The following is a 19,630-nucleotide window of genomic DNA, read 5'->3' on the forward strand; positions in this document are numbered from 1 at the left end:
CAAGATTTACCTTCCCTGAACCCATGTTGATGGGCTATCACGAAGTCCCTTCTCACCAGATCTGTTACTGGGTTTTTTCTCACAATCTACTCCATCACTTTACATGGTATACAAGTAAAGGACACTGGCCTGTAGTTCAGTGTCTCTTGTCTGTCACCAATTTTGTATATTGGAACTAAATTAGCCATCTTCCATATTTCTGGTAGGTCTCCCGTTTCCAGTGACCTACTATACATTATGGAGAGTGGCAAAAAAAGTTCTCCTGCACACTCTTTCAATACCCATGGTGAGATTCTGTCCGGCCCAACAGCCTTTCTCACGTCCAGCTACAATAGGTGCCTCTTGACCTCATCTCTTATAATTTCGAACCCTTCCAAGGTCACCTGGTTTGCTGCCACCTCTCCTAGCACCGTGACCTCTTTTTGTTCTATTGTAAAGACCTCCTGGACCTTATTGTTGAGTTCTTCACACACCTTTTTGTCATTCTTTGTGTACCTGTCCTCACCCGTTCTAAGTTTCATCGCCTTCACTGTTGTTTTCCTCCTGATGTGACTGTGCAGTAGCTTTGGTTCGGTATTGGCATTATTAGCTATATCATTTTCATACCTTTTCTCAGCTGCTCTTCTCACACTAATATACTCGTTCCTGGTTCTCTAGTATCTCTCTCTACTGTCTGGTGTTCTGTTATTACGGAAGTTCCTCCACGCCCTTTTGTTCAGCTCCTTTGCTTTCATACATTCCCTATTAAACCACGGATTCTTCTTTTGCTTCTCTGTTTTTTCCTGTCGGGCCGGGATAAACCTGTTTACCGCCTCTTGACACTTTTGGGTGACATAGTCCATCATGTCTTGTACAGAGTTAGCTCTGAGTGCTGTGTCCCATGGTATATCCCTTAGGAATTTATTCTTCTCCTCATTGTTTCCCTTTCGGTATGCCAGCCCTTTGTTTCCCAGTTCTTTTTTGGGGGAGATAATTCCTAGCTCAAACTTGTACTCAAAGCTCAATACACTATGATCACTCATTCCCAAGGGGGCTTCCAACTTAACTTCCCTTATATCCAACTCATTTACGGGAAATATCAGATCAAGTAAAGCTGGCGCATCCTCTCCTCTCAATCTTGTTGGTCCCTTGACGTGTTGACTTAGAAAATTTCTTGTTGCCACGTCCAGCAGCTTAGCTCTCCATGTGTCTGGTCCTCTATGTGGGTCTCTGTTCTCCCAATCTATCTTCCCGTGGTTGAAGTCTCCCATCTCTTCAAAACTCCAACCTTTTCTTATCAGCAAAGCTTCACCACCTCCTCTCCCTTCTCTCTCTTTCCTCAATACATAGTAGTCCTGTGGAAACACTGCATTTGTTATGGTTTTCGTTAGCTTTGTTTCTGTGAGTGCTATTATGACTGGGTTTTCTTCTAGTGCCCATTCTCCGAGTTCACTTGTTTTATTTGTAATCCCATCTATGTTAGTGTACATTGCCTTGAAGCTCAATTTCTTCTGTTCATTTTTTTTGTCCCCTTCTTGGTGAGCATTCTGCTGGTGGGGAAAGCTGTTCCGTGGGTGTAAAGATAGGTAAGGTGGTTTGCAGGGTCTCAGAGGATTTTGGGGTGGGGGGTGTGGGGCGGGGGGGTTCCTCTGTGTGTGTGTGTACTCACCTAGTTGTACTCACCTAGTTGTGTTTGCGGGGGTTGAGCTCTGGCTCTTTGGTCCCACCTCTCAACCGTCAATCAACAGGTGTACAGATTCCTGAGCCTATTGGGCTGTGACATATCTACACTTGAAACTGTGTATGGAATCAGCTTCCACCACATCACTTCCTAATGCATTCCATTTGTCAACCACTCTGACACTAAAAAAGTTCTTTCTAATGTCTCTGTGGCTCATTTGGGCACTCAGTTTCCACCTGTGTCCCCTTGTACGTGTGCCCCTTGTGTTAAATAGCCTGTCTTTATCTACCCTACCAATTCCCTAATTGATAGGGTTGTGTGTAGGGTAGTGTGTGTGGGTAGACCTGTGTGTGTGTGTGTGTGTGTGTGTGTGTGTGTGTGTGTGTGTGTGTGTGTGTGTGTGTGTGTGTGTGTGTGTGTCGGTGTGTGTGTTTACTAGTTGTGTTTTTGCGGAGGTTGAGCTTTGCTCTTTCGGCCCGCCTTTCAACTGTCAATCAACTGTTTTACTAACTACTTTTTTTTTTTTTCCCCACACCACACACACACACCTTAGGAAGCAGCCCGTGACAGCTGACTAACTCCCAGGTACCTATTTACTGCCATGTAACAGGGGCACTTAGGGTGAAAGAAACTTTGCCCATTTGTTTCTGCCTCGTGCGGGAATCGAACCCGCGCCACAGAATTACGAGTCCTGCCCGCTATCCACCAGGCTACGAGGCCCCTAACACAGGCAAAACACACAGGCCCTGTGTGTTTGTGTTTCGGTGTGTGTGTGTCGGTGTGTGTGTGTCGGTGTGTGTGTGTGTGTGTGTGTGAGTGAGAGTTCTCCTCACCTTTTTGTGCTTGCGGGGGTTAAGCTTTGGCTCTTTGGTCCCGCCTCTCAACCGTCAATCAACTGATGAACAGATTCCTGAGCCTACTAGGCTCTATCATATCTACATTTGAAACTGTGTATGGAGTCAGCCTCCATCACATCACTGCCTAATACATTCCATTTGTTAACTACTCTGTGTTACGGCCCTATTGGGTCGCAACTGGGGTTCTTCTCTGATGTTATTAGAGTTTGGGTATCCGGTCCCAAGTTAGCAGTGGCTTTCAAGGGGTGTGTTCCGTAACGCAAGTAAATTAAAGGGGAAGGGATACAAATACACTAAATTAAATATATAATTACCACCACCAATAAATATATATCTCACTGTCACACGGGGGGTATAAATATTCAATGTGCAGAACCGTCTTCCTCTGAAGACGCGGAATGTTCCACGGTGCTCAAGATGAGTAGCCCTGGTTCTCTTCTTGTGGCCTCATGATGAATCCTTAGATTCTCTAGGCGAATCTACCCTGGCCACAGGCCAGCCAAATCACAGTCCCACTGGGTGCACCGTCGTGGAGGCCTTCAACCACAAATCCAGCCTGTAGCTGGCAGGTTCCAATCAGCTCCGCTGCGTAGGCCACTCCACGACCGAGACTAGGGTTGCGAGCCCTACGCAGGAGCCTCGTGTGATCCCGCTGATCACTCTCCTCTATATAGCACCACAGTGGCTAGTCTCTTCCACCAGTCAACCCCCGGGTACGACGATTCCTCAACTCTGCCACGTCACATGCAGGCTAACACTCTCAGCAGTGTTCGTCCGGGAGCAACTCACAGCTTCTGCAGCAAACACGTGGAGAGACTATGGCTGCCTTGGGTAGACTGCCCATCATCCGATACAGCAGTCCCAGGTCGACTCTGTAATCAGACACGTCATTAGTGTTGGGGACTCTCTAGGGCACCTCACCTACAGGCTTAGACACAAACGTCCACCTATCCACTCCATAGATGGCGTTGCTGTCTAAGCGCCACCTCACCAGAGGTCAGCAGCGGCTATGTTATGAGCTGATCAAGACGGGAAACCAGCCCCTGTGGCCGGTATTTCCCGTCCTCACTAGATGGCATCGTCCATTTGGAGGGAGTTTCGGGATCTGACCCACAGATGGCGTTGTCGTCACCGCTCCGTGCTCGGACGCTGGACTCGGGTCCGTAACACTCTGACACTGAACAAATTCTTTCTAACGTCCCAGGGGCTCATTTGGGTACTCAATTTTCACCTGTGTCCCATTGTTCGCGTACCACCCTTGTTAAACAGTTTATCTTTATCTACCCTGTCAACTCCTCTGAGAATTTTGTAGGTAATGATCATGTCTCCTCGTACTCTTCTGTCTTCTAGTGTCGTGAGGTGTATTTCTCGCAGCCTTTCTTCGTAACTCATGCCTCTTAGTTCTGGGACTAGCTTAGTGGCATATCTCTGAACTTTACCAAGCTTCGCCTTGTGCTTGACAAGGAACCTGCTCCATGCTGGGGCCGCATACTCCAGAATTGGTCTTACATATGTGGTATACAAGGTTCTGAATGATTCCTTACAGAGGTTTCTGAAGGCAGTTCTGATGTTAGCCAGCCTCGCATGCGCCGCAGACGTTATTCTTTTGATGTGGGCTTCAGGAGACAGGCTTGGTGTGATATCAACTCCTAGATCCTTCTCTTTGTCCGTTTCATGAAGGACTTCATCTCTCATTCTGTTTCCTGTGTGTGGCCTCCTGTTTCCACTGCCTAGTTTCATTACCTTACATTTACTTTGGTTGAACTTCAGTCGCCATTTGTTGGACCATTCATGCAATCTGTCTAGGCCATCTTGTAGTCTCATATTGTCTTCCTCCGTCATAATCCTCCACATAATTTTGGCATCATCAGCAAACAATGAGAGGAATGATTCTATACCATCTGGACGATCATTTACATATAAAAGAAACAGTATGGGTCCAAGGACTCAACCCAGCGGGACCCCACTGGTGACGTCTCGCCAATCTGATACCTCACCCCCTGCACAGTGACTCACTGCCTTCTGTTACTTAGGTACCCCCTTATCCAATGGAGTACCTTCCCTTTCACTCCTGCCTGCATCTCCAGCTTTTGCACTAGTGTCTGGTGTGGCACTGTGTCAATGGCTTTCTGTCAATCCAAAAATATGCAGTCTGCCCACCCCTTTCTTTCTTGCCTGATCGTAGAAGTCAATTTATTCTACGAGGACTACGAATTCTGTGAGGCATGACTTGCCATCCCTGAAACCATGTTGGTGTTGTGACACAAAGTTCCTTCGCTCTAGATGTTCGACTAGCTTTTTTCGCACAATTTTCTCAATTAGATTGCATGGTATACAAGTTAGGGACACTGGCCTGTAGTTCAGTGCCTCATGTCTATCCCTCTTCTTGTATATTGGGACTACGTTTGCCGCCTTCCAAATTTCTTGCAGTTCACCTGTTACCAGTGATTTTATATACACTATGGAGAGTGGCAGGCACAGTGCTTGTGCTCCTTCCTTTAGGTATGGTAAGGTAATTATCAAAAGAAGGCACCAAACCGGGAAGGCTATGTAGCACCATCAAAATGCGAAATAATCAGAGGGCGCTAAAAATCACCAAGAATGCCAATACGAGAACAAAAACGCATAAGGCGAACGATATCAATAGTATCCGATTCATCTAGAATTCTATCGAAGGACAAGTGACCGCAAGGGACGGTCGGAAAGCAGGACACACGCTCGTCTAGGAAGTCAGGACATTCAACAAGGATATGCACAACTGTAATAGAGACAATGCAATTTGGACAATAAGAAGTAGGGCGGCGCTCCATTAAGTGACCGTGGGTTAAGCAAGTATGGCCAATCGCCAAAGCAGTTTCCCACCGCCGGTTACAGTGGTAGGAGGAAGGCCACGGGGACGCACTACGTTTGAGAGTACACAGCTTGTTACTAACTACAGAGGACCAACAACCCTGCTAATGGGCAAGGATGGAGGAATGAATAACAGGATAAAAGTCAGAATAAGGAATACCTTTACGGGAGATGGGACAAGAACGGAGAGCTACCTTAGCGGCAGCATCCGCACGCACATTTAAAGAAACATCAATATTGCTGGGAACCCAGCAAAACTCTACTAATTTAAATTTACTAGAAGTAAGAAACAGGCAATGTGGAATCTCGATAACCACCGAATGGACAGAATTAACGGACCCAAGAGCCATGAGGGCACTACAAGACTCAACTACAATCACAAAGGAGGATTGACAATGAGAAAGCAAGAGACGGAGAGCATAGAGAATAGCATAAAGTTCTGCTGTAAAGACACTAGCCTCCAAAGGGAGACGACACATATATGTGCGGTTAGGAAAAACAACAGAGTAGCCCACACCGTCCGTAGAATTAGAACCATCGGTGAAGATGGAAATAGAGTGGGAGTGCGAAGAAAAGTGCTCAAGGAAGAGACTTTTCAGAATCGTAGGAGGGGTAAAGGCTTTAGTAATACAAGTCAAGGACGTACAAAACTTGGGAAGAAGGACTCTCCACGGAGGCAAGGAAGGAACAATATGAGGAGAAACATTGGAAATATGAAAAGAAAAAGAATCTTGTAAGCGAGATAACCGGACAGAAAGAGAGAGGCGATGAAGAGGAACAGGAGGTACAGGAGGGGTAAAAGTTAAAGCACGACAGAAGTGAGAGGAAGGATGTTGTAAGGACCTCGAAAGATAGCGAAGACAGTACCGATCACGGCGGTCCTGAAGAGAGAGGAAGCCAGTGTCAACATACAAACTAAGGGCGGGAGTTGAACGAAAGGCACCAGAGCTGAGATGCAACCCAGTATGGTGCAAAGCATCAAGACAGTGAAGAGTAGGAAGAGAAGCAGAAGAGTATGCAGGGCAACCATAATCGAGTTTAGACCGGACGAGAGAGGAGTGCAAATAGAGGAGCGTGCACCTATCCGCTCCCCAAGAAGTGTGGGACAAAACCTTAAGTAGGTTAAGGTCCTTAGAGCATTCAACTCGGAGGTAAGAGATTTGGGCTGACCAAGACAAACGAGTGTCAAAGACTAACCCCAAGAGCTTAGCGGAATCCCAGTACACAAGGGGATGACCATAAAGCGACAAAGAGGGACGAAGAACTACATGCTTTCGAGTAAAATTCATAGCACTAGTCTTAGACATAGAGAACTTGAAACCATGATCAGTGGCCCAAGACGGCACGGCATTAATCGCAAGTTGAAACCACCGTTGAAGGAGAGCCATATCACCACCCTGACAGCAAAGGGAAAGATCGTCAACATAGAGAGCAGAGAAGACGCCAGAAGGAAGAGAGGAAAGAAGACCGTTAAGGGCAACTAGAAAAAGAGTAGTGCTCAGAACACTACCTGGGGTTCACCCTCATGCTGCTGAAAAGAGGCAGAGAGAGTGGTACCAAGCCGCACCCGAAAGACACGACAAGAGAGGACACTCTGGAGGAAGAGAAGGAGATTCCCACGAAGGCCAAAAGAATGAAGTTGAGACAGAATATGATACTGCCGTAAGCCTTTTCCAGGTCAAAAAGGACGGCATCAACGGAGGTCTTCGCAGCAAAAGCAGTACGATTATAGACCTCCAAGTTCACCAGGACATCTATTGTGCTGCAGCACTTGCGAAAACCAAATTGAGAAGGGAAAAGGTGGTGATATTGTTCTAAGAACCACATCAAACGAACGTTAACCATACGTTCAAAGAGCTTGCAAACACAACTCGTGAGGGCATTAGGACGGAAGTCCTTGGGGGATGACCCAAGAGACCCTGGTTTCCAAATAGGGAGGACAACAGCATCGAGCCAGTCTTCAGGGACTGACGACGACTCCCAGACCCGATTGTACAGACTCATTAAATACTAAGACGTGCACGGAGGGAGATGGCGAAGCATTTCATAATGAATGCCATTGGATCCCGCCGCCATAGAACCGCAAAGGGCCAGGGCAGACTGAAGCTCAGAGAGAGAGAAGGGATCATTATAGGGAAGGCGAAGATAAGTACAGAAATTTAAAGGACGAGATTCAAGAATAGGCTTACGAAGAAGGAAGGATTGGGGGAAGATGAGAACCAGAACTAACAGATGAAAAATGGGAACCCAGTTCATTCACGACCTGCAACGGGTCCGCCACAAGAGCACTATGGAGGCGAAAGACCGGCGAGACATTGGGAACGAACTTACCCGCAATCTTGTGGATACGATTCCAGACCAGTAGTAGAGGAATTTCGGACGTAATGGTGAGGACATAAAACATCCAGCAAGCACGTTTAGCCGCACGGATAGTCCTACGGGCCACCACACTCGCCTTCCTAAACAAAAGAAAAGACTCAACCATCTGCCGGCGGCGATGTCTCTTCCAGGCCGCACACTTACAGCGGACAGCCCAAGCATTGTCCATATTTCACCAGGGAACGCACTTCCGCGTTTCCCGAGAGGAAGAGCGAGGAATAGAGCGGAGGGCAGCGTCAAAGACAGTGTCATGAAAAAGAAGGAGGGTGCGAGGGAGAGGCAGAACGGAGAGGTCGGAAATAATAGCATGGAGAGTAAAGAGGCGCTAGTCAGCCTCGGCAAACCGCCAACTAGGGAAGGAGAGAGTAAGGTGAAAAGAGAAAAAAGTAACAAAGATAGGAAAATGGTCACTGCCATGAAGGTCATCAAGGACTCACCACCCAAAATCTAAGGAAAGGGATGAGGAGCACAGAGAAAGATCGAGACAGGAAAGGGAGCGAGTCCGAAATTCAAATGAGTGGGCTCACCAGAATTAAGAAGGGACAGGGAAAAAGAGAGGATGAAAGGTTCAAGGAGGCGACCATGGGTGTCTGTCAGCACATCACCCCAAAGGGTATGACGACAATTGAAATCACCCAGCAGGAGCACTGGCTCCGGCAAGGAGTCTAGGAGGTGTTTAAGATCGGGAAGAGAAAGTGGGACAGTGGGGGGGGGGGAGATAAATGGAACAAACCGTGTACCATCTACACACAAAGACACGGGCAGTAAAACAGTGGAGAGGCAAGGAAAAAAAGTAAGGGGACAAAGGAAACATCTGAGCGAATCAAGATAGCAGAAGAATTATGGGTCCCATCAACAGCTGGGAGGGAGGGAGAGAAAAGAATAGCCATGGAAGCGACCAGGATGAGCACCAAGCATCGGCTCCTGGAGGCAGACATAAAGGGGCGAAAACTGTGAAATTAGAAGTTGGGGTCAAGGAAATTGGCGTAATATCCAAGGATGTTCCATTAGAGAATAGACATCGGCAAAAAGAGAGGAGAGCAACAGAGAGCAAAGAAGAAACAAAGGTGAAAAAGGAACACAGCACGTTAAAGAAGCACAGGGTCAGGATCAGGGTCAGCGAAGTCAGGGTTAGGGGGCATGGGTAAACTGAGTAAAGAAGAAGGGAAAGAAGCGGGAGGACAGCCCAGAGGTGGACGAGCAGGGTCTGGAGGAGGAGGAGGGGCAGAAAGAGGGGAGCGCACCTCAGCAAGGGCAGGAACCGAGATGGAACCGGGGGCTAAAGAAACCCCCACAGTAGGAACAGAGGGCATCAGCACCGAAGCGGAAGGGGAAGGAACGATAGAATCAGAGATAGGGGGCAAAAAAGAAAGCGAAGCCTTCTTACCTACCAGGGAAGAGGAAGGAGAGGAGCCAGGTTTCCGCTTCTGACTCAAAGAGACAGGTGTCCCAGCTTCAATGTACTGGGCAATAGACTCCAGTGTCTCGACAGGAAAAGAAGAGCGAGAGCGAACAACACGACCACCAGGAGAGCGATGGACATCGGCCCGCACAGTCAGGCGGCGTGGAGAGCCAAGAGACAGAGGAGAATGATGGGAAGGAGGACCAGAGGGAGAAGAGAAAGAAGACATGACAGACTGGGTAGAAAGAAGGGAAGTCCTAGACAGAGAACCAGGAGGGAGACCCTCCGGGACAGAACGGAGGGAAACAGGGGAGGTGGTGGTGGGCGTGTCTGGGTCTAAGGCTTGGAAACGGTTGTGAGACTGAGGAAGGTGGGAAGACCGAGGAGAGGAAGAGCGCACCATGCGAACATAGGAGACGCCAGCGAAAGAGGGGAGATGATGAACTTGGTGCCGCCTCATGTTTGTAACCTATACACGTGCGGGAGAAGGCAGGGTGGGCCTCACTGCAATTGAGGCAGGGGCCTGGGGAGAAATGCACTCCAACTTAAAGTGACCCTCGTCTCCACACATGGGGCAGAGAGAGAGACAAGACTAGAGCATTTGAGGGCACGTTGCCCAAACCTCCAGCACTTATTGCTGAGCTGAGGAGATGGAACATACTCCTGAACGGATCATCTGGCACCAGCAAGAATGACAGAGGGCGGAAGGGTCCTACTATCAAAGGTAACCTTCATAACTCAAATGGGCAGATGGTGATGACCACGAGGGGGGCGAGTAAACGTATCCACCTGGAGGACAGAATGACCCTGGGCTTCAAGTCTTCAAGTCGTGGCAGTCTTTTAGATTCCTAACACCAGTCGCAACATGGTGCGGGAGGAGAACAGTGCCAACACTGGTATTCAACCGAGTGTTCTTTGAGACCCGAACAGGGGTCTCACCATGGCAGGATAAGGTGGCCAAGTGGGTGTCTGCATCCTGAGAAGGAGCAGCAACGACACGGGTACCAAGACGGGTGGGGTTGAAGGTAACAGAGGCATCTACGGAATCGACAAGGTGAAGGGAAAAATCGTCAGGAGGAGTTGAATCCAAAGGATGGAGGTCAAAGTACTTAGTCCATGTAGGAGGACCAAACAAAGCATGGAACAAATTAGTATGGGAAGGGAGCATACGAGAGCAGCCGTAGCGTGGACGGCGATGAGAACCTTTAGACAGAGACGGGTCAAAAGTCGCAGTAGCCACAATAAGAGATGGAGCCGTGCAAGGGGACGAGGTGGTCACCACAGCAGGCTTGGGGCTCGACCCAACCACAGAGGAGGGAGGGGAGCAGGGAGGAAGAGTCCGGTCTGGGCCTAAACCGGGTCCTGTAGTGGGGGCTACAGATCCTGGTCTTCCAGGACGGTCCGACTCAGGGGCCTGGTCGCCCACCCCATGAGCCTTCTCCCCCTTTTCAACAGAGGAGTCCTACTACATCATCCATTCTCCCACACTGGTGCTAATACCCCCATTCCCCCTATTGCCCCATCCTGGACACCCATCCATCCACTCAGGGCGGCCCCTCATGGGCGACCCCTCCAGTAGGTGGTCCGATGGCTCACAAGGCCCCTACGTGGTGCCCTTCAGCACGTTCACCACCCAAAAAGGGGGCAGGAGAGGGGGGAAAAGGCATCCCACACCGGTCCCAGGGAGATGTACGTGAGCCCCTCACCACGGCAAGGAGGCACCATGGAGGGGTCCTTCCTTTAGTATCCATGGTGATATTCCATCCAGGCCTACAGCCTTTGTCACGTCCAACTCTAGCAAAAGCTTCCTTACATGTCCACTGGTAATCTCAAATTCCTCTAGTGGTGCCTGGTTAATTATTCCTTCTCTTATCTCTAGAACGTCTCCTTGCTGTAATGTGAAGACTTCCTGGAATTTCATATTGAGTTCCTCACACACTTCCTTGTCATTTGTAGTGAATCTGTCTGCCCCTATCCTCAGTTTCATTACCTGTTCCTTCACTGTTGTATTTCTCCTGATGTGGCTGTGCAGCAATTTGGGTTGGGTTGCTGTGTATGTGTATAATTACCTAAGTGTAATTACCTAAGTGTAGTTACAGGATGAGAGCTACGCTCGTGGTGTCCCGTTTTCCCAACACTCTTTGTCATATAACGCTTTGAAACTACTGACGGTCTTGGCCTCCACCACCTTCTCGCCTAACTTGTTCCAACCGTCTACTACTCTGTTTGCGAAAGTGAATTTTCTTATATTTCTCCAGCATCTGTATTTAGCTAGTTTAAATCTATGACCTCTTGTTCTTGAATTTCCAGGTCTCAGGAAATCTTCCCTATCGATTTTATCAATTCCTGTTACTATTTTGTACGTAGTGATCATATCACCTCTTTTTCTTCTGTCTTCTAGTTTTGGCATATTTAATGTCTCTAACCTCTCCTCATAGCTCTTGCCCTTCAGTTCTGGGAGCCACTTAGTAGCACGTCTTTGCAATTTTTCCAGTTTGTTGATGTGCTTCTTAAGATATGGGCACCACACAACCCCTGCATATTCTAGCTTTGGCCTAACAAAAGTCGTGAACAATTTCTTTAGTATATTCCCATCCATGTATAGACTGGCTTTGGCCTAACAAAAGTCGTGAACAATTTCTTTAGTATATTGTCATCCATATATAGGCATAGGCTCCTTGCACAAAGTTCTTTATGTGGTCCTCAGGTGATTTTCTAGTTTTCTATCTAGAACCACCCCTAGATCTCTTTCTTTATCAGAATGCTTTAAAGATTTCTCACATAATATATAGGTTGCGTGGGATCTATGGTCTCCTATTCCACATTCCATAACTTGACATTTATTAACATTAAATTCCACTTGCCAAGTGGTGCTCCATATACTTATTTTTTCCAGGTCATCTTGAAGGGCATGACAATCATCTAAGTTTCTTATCCTCCCTATTATCTTAGCATTATCAGCAAACATGTTCATATAATTTTGTATACCAACTGGTAGATCATTTATGTAGACAATAAACATCACTGGTGCAAGAACTGAACCCTGTGGCACCCTACTTGTGACATTTCTCCAGTCCCATACATTGCCTCTGATTACTGCCCTCAATTTTCTATCAGTCAGGAAATCTTTCATCCATGTTAGAAGCTTACCTGTCACCCCTCCAATATTTTCCAGTTTCCAGAACAACCTCTTATGTGGAACTCTGTCGACGGCCTTGTTTAGGTCCAGATAGATGTGGTCAACCCAACCATCTCTTTCCTGTAAAATCTCTGTGGCGTGTGTGTGTTTGTGTGTGAATACGTACGTACGTTCTCCCTCACCTATACTCACCTAGCTGTAATTACGGTGCTGAGCTTCACCCCTTGAGTCTCGCCTCTCATCCTCTCATCCTTGACTGGACCAGCAGGCAGGTGCTGGAGCCTCAGAGTTGTGTTACATGTAATCTGCCTCTAGAGCGTCCCAGTCGTTGATATTCCATTGCTAATGAGATGCAAACTTTGTCTAACATCCTCTCATTACAATTATTCCGCCTTCGTGATAGCCTGATGGACAGTACGGGTATTACCATAGATAACATTCGTAAATATCACACACCAATGTTATATATGATAACATTCGTATGTGACGGATGAAACATGGTGTGAGGCACATGTTGTTTAATGCTGGGGAAATAAGTTACTAAGTTAGATGATTCCTTCAGCATGAGAGCGTGATGGTGTTGGTGGAGAAGGTCCTTGTGAGGCACCACCGTCCGCTGCCACCTTCACCACCTGCACCACCACCACCACTGACGCTACCACCACCACTGACGCCACCACCACCACTAACGCCACCACCAGCGCTGACGCCACCACTACCACCCCTGCCATCGAACGTCGAGAGGAAATTTGATGTTGGGATCCATCACTCACCACCGCCACCACCACCACCACCACCGCCACCGCGACAACCAACACCACCACCACCTGCACCTCCACCACCACCACCACCATCACCACCACCACCATCACCATCACCACCACCGTCAGGTGTTCACAAACAAAACTGAAGCACTTCCAGCACTGACATCTGGGACATTCAATCACCCGTGACAGTTAAACCATTAACGACACCAAACCCAATTACCACAACTACCATTACCTCTATGGCTATCACACACAAACACTACAACCAGTAACACAAACTACCACCACTCTCATCATTCCCGGCCACCACTACCAGCATCGTCTCCCACCACCCCCACCACCACCAACACCACCACCACCACCACTACCACCAAACCACCAGCATCACCACCACCACCACCACCACCACCAACACCACCACCAATATCCACACCACCACCACCACCCCCACCACCACCACCACCACCACCACCACCACCACCACCACCACCACCACCACCACCATCACCATCCCCGCCACCACCACCACCACCACCACGACCACCCCTGCCACCACCACCACCACCATCATCACCACCACCACCACCACCACCACCACCACCACCACCACCACCACCACCACCACCACCACCACCACCACCATCACCAACACCACCACCACCACCATCACCACCATCACCACCACCACCCTCGCCACCACCACCACCACCACCACCACCTCCTCCACCACCACCACCACCATCACCACCACCACAACCACAACCACAACCACCATCACCACCACCCCCGCCACCACCACCACCACCACCCCCGCCACCCCCCCCCCCCCCACCACCACCACAACTACCAGCATCGTCTCCCACCACAATCATCACCACCACAACCACCACCACCGCCACCAGCCACCAGTTTCTCCACCAATTTACTGCTAATAATCAGCATGAACCACCAGCAACCTGAGCCAACAACTCATCCCCCACCAGGGACCTCAACCACCACCTACTCTGCTCTTAACCAACATTACACACCAGCTACCAGTAACCACAATCAATCATCCACACTCCTCTCACCACTAACCAACAACCAATAACCAACACTCGCTATATATTTACCAGTAAGTACAACGCTTCCTGTATCTCCTATCTGCCATGTAATTATCCCACCGCTAACAACCATATTATAGAGTATCCGACTACCACCACCACTAACATCATCAACCACCACCACTACCATCATCAACCACCACCACTACCATCATCAACCACCACCACTACCATCATCAACCACCACCACTACCATCATCAACCACCACCACTACCATCATCAACCACCACCACTACCATCATCAACCACCACCACTACCATCATCAACCGCCACCACTACCATCATCAACCACCACCACTACCATCATCAACCACCACCACTACCATCATCAACCATCACCACTACCATCATCAACCGCCACCACTACCATCATCAACCACCACCACTACCATCATCAACCACCACCACTACCATCATCAACCACCACCACTACCATCATCAACCGCCACCACTACCATCATCAACCACTACCACTACCATCATCAACCACCACCACTACCATCATCAACCACCACCACTACCATCATCAACCACCACCACTACCATCATCAACCACCACCACTACCATCATCAACCACCACCACTACCATCATCAACCACCACCACTACCATCATCAACCGCCACCACTACCATCATCAACCACCACCACTACCATCATCAACCACCACCACTACCATCATCAAACACCACCACTACCATCATCAACCACCACCACTACCATCATCAACCGCCACCACTACCATCATCAACCACCACCACTACCATCATCAACCACCACCACTACCATCATCAACCATCACCACTACCATCATCAACCGCCACCACTACCATCATCAACCACCACCACTACCATCATCAACCACCACCACTACCATCATCAACCACCACCACTACCATCATCAACCGCCACCACTACCATCATCAACCACTACCACTACCATCATCAACCACCACCACTACCATCATCAACCACCACCACTACCATCATCAACCACCACCACTACCATCATCAACCACCACCACTACCATCATCAACCACCACCACTACCATCATCAACCACCACCACTACCATCATCAACCGCCACCACTACCATCATCAACCACCACCACTACCATCATCAACCACCACCACTACCATCATCAATCACCACCACTACCATCATCAACCACCACCACTACCATCATCAACCGCCACCACTACCATCATCAACCACCACCACTACCATCATCAACCACCACCACTACCATCATCAACCACCACCACTACCATCATCAACCACCACCACTACCATCATCAACCACCACCACTACCATCATCAACCACCACCACTACCATACTCTAACAGCGTCACAATCACCACCCACTATCACATTACGACAAATCACGCAGCAATTACCACTAGCCTAAGAGAGCAGTTTAAGGGCACTAAATCTCGCAACACTAGTAAATAGAAGAAACAGAGGGGATATGATCACTATATTCAACATACTGAGGGAAATAGACAACATAAGATAAGTCATCTTCCTTAAATAGATAAAAAAGAAGAACATGAGGACATAAGCGGACTCTGGAAAGCAATTGATTAGACGCAATGTAAGGATTTTATATGTATATATATATATATATATATATATATATATATATATATATATATATATATATATATATATATATATATATATATATATATATATATATATATATATATATATATACAAGAGTTGTTACATTCTTGTACAGCCACTTCAGCATTTCAAGCAAGTCCTTAATCCCAAGTTCCCCGAAATACGACCCCGGCGAAGAATCGTTTAACAACCAGAAACCCATTTTACTATTGAGTTAAACAGAGGCTACAGTTAAGGATTTGCGCCCAGTAAATCCTCCCCAGCCAGGATACGAACCCAGGACAAAGTGCTCAAGGAACGCCAGGCGAGCGTCTTACCACTACGCCACGGAGACTGCAAGTTGCTTGAGACCAGTACAGGTGGCCGACAAGTGAGATGAACTGAAAGACAAAATGGAAACTGCTAGATCCTTTCCACCACAATCTACAGCACCAGCAGCACCACCACCATCAGCAGCACCACCACCATCAGCTGCACCACCAGCATCAGCAGCACCACAACCATCAGCTGCATCACCACCATCAGCAGCACCACCACCATCAGCAGCACCACCTCCATCAGCAGCACCACCACCATCAGCAGCACCACCACCATCAGCAGCACCACCACCATCAGCTGCATCACCACCATCAGCTGCACCACCACCATCAGCAGCACCACTACCATCAGCAGCACCACCACCATCAGCTGCACCACCACCATCAGCAGCACCACCACTATCAGTAGCACCACCACCATCAGCTGCACCACCACCATCAGCAGCACCACCACTATCAGCAGCACCACCACCATCAGCAGCACCACCACCATCAGCAGCACCACCACCATCAGCTGCATCACCACCATCAGCTGCACCACCACCATCAGCAGCACCACTACCATTAGCAGCAGCACCACCATCAGCTGCACCACCACCATCAGCAGCACCACCACTATCAGCAGCACCACCACCATCAGCAGCACCACCACCATCAGCAGCACCACCACCACCATCAGCTGCACCACCACCATCAGCAGCACCACTACCATCAGCAGCACCACCACCATCAGCTGCACCACCACCATCAGCAGCACCACCACTATCAGCAGCACCACCACCATCAGCAGCACCACCACCATCAGCAGCACCACCACCACCATCAGCTGCACCACCACCATCAGCAGCACCACTACCATCAGCAGCACCACCACCATCAGCTGCACCACCACCATCAGCAGCACCATCACTATCAGCAGCACCACCACCATCAGCAGCACCACCACCACCATCAGCAGCACCACCACCATCATCAGCACCACCACCATCAGCAGCACTACCACCATCAGCAGCACCACCACTATCAGCAGCACCACCACCACCATCAGCAGCACCACTACCATCAGCAGCACCACCACCATCAGCTGCACCACCACCATCAGCAGCACCAGCAGCAGCACCAGCAGCACCAAAAGCACCAGCAGCACTACCAGCAGCACCAGCAGCACCACCACCAGCAGCACCAGCAGCACCATCACCACCATCAGCTGCACCACCACCATCAGCAGCACCACCACCATCAGCAGCACCAGCAGCACCACCACCAGCAGCACCAGCAGCACCACCACCATCAGCTGCACCACCACCATCAGCAGCACCACCACCATCAGCAGCACCACTACCATCAGCAGCAGCACCACCACCATCAGCTGCACCACCACCATCAGCTGCACCACCACCATCAGCAGCACCACTACCATCAGCAGCAGCACCACCACCATCAGCTGCACCACCACCATCAGCAGCACCACTACCATCAGCAGCAGCACCACCACCATCAGCAGCACCACCACCATCAGCAGCACCACCACCATCAGCAGCACTACCACCAACAGCAGCACCACCACCATCAGCAGCACCACCACCAACAGCAGCACCACCACCATCACCAGCACCACCACCGTCAGCAGCAACACCACCAGCACCACCACCATCAGCAGCAACACCACCAACAGCACCACCACCATCAGCAGCACCACCACCACCACCACCATTAGCAGCACCACCACCATCAGCAGCACCACCACCATCAGCTGCACCACCACCATCAGCTGCACCACCACCATCAGCAGCACCACCAGCAGCACCACCATCATTAGCTGCACCACTACCATCAGCAGCACCACCAGCAGCACCACCACCATCAGCTGCACCACCACCATCAGCAGCACCAGCAGCAGCACCATCAGCAGCACCACCACCATCAGCAGCACCACCACCATCAGCAGCACCACCAGCAGCACCACCACCATCAGCAGCACCACCACCATCAGCAGCACCAGCAGCAGCACCATCAGCAGCACCACCACCATCAGCTGCACCACCACCATCAGCAGCACCACCAGCAGCACCACCATCATTAGCTGCACCACCACCATCAGCAGCACCACCACCATCAGCAGCACCACCACCATCAGCTGCACCACCACCATCAGCAGCACCACCAGCAGCACCACCACCATCAGCTGCACCACCACCATCAGCTGCACCACCACCATCAGCAGCACCACCATCATTAGCAGCACCACCATCAACAGCAGCACCACCACCACCAACAGCAGCACCACCACCAACAGCAGCACCACCACCATCAGCAGCACCACCACCATCAGCAGCACCAGCAGCAGCACCATCAGCAGCACCACCACCAACAGCAGCACCACCACCAGCAGCAGCAGCAGCACCACCACCATCAGCAGCACCAGCAGCACCACCACCATCAGCAGCACCAGCAGCACCACCACCATCAGCAGCACCACCATCAGCAGCACCAGCAGCACCACCACCATCAGCAGCACCACCACCATCAGCAGCACCACCACCATCAGCAGCACCAGCAGCACCACCACCATCAGCAGCACCACCACCATCAGCAGCACCACCACCATCAGCAGCACCAGCAGCACCACCATCAGCAGCACCACCACCAACAGCAGCACCACCACCATCAGCAGCACCAGCAGCACCACCATCAGCAGCACCACCACCAACAGCAGCACCACCACCATCAGCAGCACCAACACCACCACCACCATCAGCAGGACCACCACCATCAGCACCACCACCATCAGTAGCACCAACACCACCACCATTAGCTACACCACCACCATCAGCACCACCACCATCAGCAGCACCAACACCACCACCATTAGCTACACCACCACCATCAACAGCACCACCACCATACCTGGTTGATACCTGGTTGATGGGGTTCTGGGAGTTCTTCTACTCCCCAAGTCCGGCCCGAGGCCAGGCTTGACTTGTGAGAGTCCACCAGGCTGCTGCATGGAGCGGCCCGCAGGCTCACATACCCACCACAGCCCGGTTGGTCCGGCACTCCTTGGAGAAAACAATCTAGTTTTTTCTGAAAATGTCACCACCACCAGCACCACCACCACCATCAACAGCACCACCACCACCATCAACAGCACCACCACCACCATCAACAGCACCACCACCACCACCATCAGCCTCACCACCACCATCAGCAGCACCATCACCACCATCAGCAGCACCACCACCACCATCAACAGCACCACCACCACCATCAACAGCACCACCACCACCATCAGCAGCACCATCACCACCATCAGCAGCACCATCACCACCATCAGCAGCACCACATGTGGGAAAATTTGGCTCCAGAAATAAATTGAATATATAAATTGTAATAAATTAAGAGAACCAGTGCCTCTGGATCTCAAGAATAATTAATACTATAATGCGAGAGCATTAAGTGAACTGTAGAATAATAATTAAATTAAAGAGCCAAATCCGTCCACACTCTTTGGGGTGTTATAATAGTT

The sequence above is a fragment of the Procambarus clarkii genome, chromosome 30, assembly GCF_040958095.1.
Source record: "Procambarus clarkii isolate CNS0578487 chromosome 30, FALCON_Pclarkii_2.0, whole genome shotgun sequence".
NCBI lineage: Eukaryota > Metazoa > Arthropoda > Malacostraca > Decapoda > Cambaridae > Procambarus > Procambarus clarkii.